Source organism: Camelina sativa, chromosome 6, assembly GCF_030686135.1.
Source record: "Camelina sativa cultivar CO46 ecotype springtype chromosome 6, ASM3068613v1".
Taxonomy (NCBI): domain Eukaryota; kingdom Viridiplantae; phylum Streptophyta; class Magnoliopsida; order Brassicales; family Brassicaceae; genus Camelina; species Camelina sativa.
Genome location: NC_141885.1, coordinates 11,338,186 through 11,340,026, shown reverse-complemented (window position 1 = coordinate 11,340,026; position 1,841 = coordinate 11,338,186). Strand labels below are relative to the sequence as shown.

Below are 1,841 nucleotides of genomic sequence, written 5' to 3'. Positions count from 1 at the left end.
GTGTTTATATGTTCCAGTCGAGATTTCATTGTTTCAAGATTAAGCTATGTTACTTTTGATTCTATTACTCACCTCTCTCTTGTTCTGGTGTTGTGTTTTCATTCTCAGGTACCACTCGACTAGGCACTCGGCCGAGTACCTCAATGCAAACGGTCAAGTGCTTGTTCGAGCACCTGGTCGAGCACTTGTTCAGAGTCTCAAAAAAACAGAAGAAGAGATGGAAATGGAACTACAACAGGATCAGATTGAACCTCCAAGGAGAAGGAAGATTGGTGATAGTGATGCTCCCACTACTCATACTCAGAGATATGGGATAGTGCCTCCTGCTGTCCACAACACAACCTTCACAATCAAGACTAGTTTGATCTCCATGGTTCAGAGCAGCAGATTTAATGGCCTACCTATTGAAGACCCCCTTGCACATCTTGATGAGTTTGATAGGCTTTGTAGCCTTACCAATATCAATGGAGTTAGTGAGGATGCCTTGAAGCTGAGGTTGTTTCCTTTTTCTCTAGGAGATAAAGCACATCAGTGGGAGAAGACTCTACATTCTGGAAAAATCACCTCTTGGGTTGATTGTAAGAAAGTCTTCCTTGCAAAATACTTCACTAGTTCAAGGACTGCACATTTGAGGAATGCCATTTTAGGATTTCTCCAACAAAATGGTGAATCTTTCAGTGAAGCATGGGAGCGCTTCAAAGGCTACATGAGACAATGCCCACATCATGGATTCAGCAGGGAATATTTGTTTTGTACTTTGTATAGAGGTGTTCTTCCCAAGATCAGGATGCTCCTAGACACAGCCTCCAATGGAAGCTTCATGAATAAAGATTTAGATGAAGGTTTGGAATTAGTAGAGAACTTTGCTCAGTCCAATGGCAATTACAGTGAGGAATATGATAGAAGCTTAAGGGAAGGTGTTGCTTATGAGGAAGGGCATATAAAGGAACTACAAGCCTTAGATGAGAAGCTTGAGAAGCTAGATAAACTACTTCTAACACAACAAAAGCAAGTACCTGTTGTTTGTGATGATGAGAAGTTTATGGTTCAAGTCTATCCTCCACAACAACTCCAACAAGCTCCTGCTCTAGATCAAGAGATGAAGAGTATGCTTCAACAACTGCTACAAGGCCAAGCTATTGGAGATATGGAAAAAAGTACTAAGCTCACAGAGATGAAAAACAAGATAGACTCCACATATGGTGCCCTTAATATCAAGATTGAAGCTTTAACTTGCAGAATCCTTCACCTTGAGAGTAAGAGTGAATCTTCTTCTTCTAGACAACTCAATGGGCCATCAATTGACAATCTAAAGGAGTATGCCACTGCCCAAGCTATCTCTCTCAAAGAACTACCTTCAAAGCTCACTGAGGACAGTGACAACCAAGTTGGGGAGAATTTTCTTCAACCAGAGCTGCAGAATGAGAAGAGAACTGAGCTTGAGACACAACTCGACCATACACTCGACCATGCACACGGTCGAGTGCCTGATCGAGTCATTGCTCAAGAATCTAGCAAGCCGGTTCGGTTCATTTCTCCTCCCTATCAGCCACCTTTGCCATTTCCAGGACGGTTTAAAGAGCAAATGCAGAAAAAATACAAGGCTTCTATTGATAAGCAGGCATTGATGGTCTTGAGTCATGAACCTTTGTTACAAGATGTTGAAATGAAAGAGAAGCCACAAGTTAAAAAGCTTGACCAGAAGAAGCCAACTATTGATGGGCAGACCTTCAGGATTGAAAAGAAAGGTCATGAAACTGAGTCTGAAATCTTTAGTTGGCTTCTTCTGCTCAAGCTTTTTAACTTGTGGCTTCTCTTTCATTTCAACATCTTGTAACAAA

At 41.6% G+C, this 1,841-nt stretch overlaps 1 non-coding gene across 1 annotated transcript; it reads right to left on the bottom strand.

Annotated features, from left to right (window-relative positions):
• Positions 1-626: 626 nt before the first annotated feature.
• On the bottom strand, positions 627-732 carry LOC147942428 (small nucleolar RNA R71). Its single transcript, XR_015560564.1, has one exon. It is a non-coding gene; the product is annotated as a small nucleolar RNA R71 (small nucleolar RNA).
• Positions 733-1,841: the final 1,109 nt, after the last annotated feature.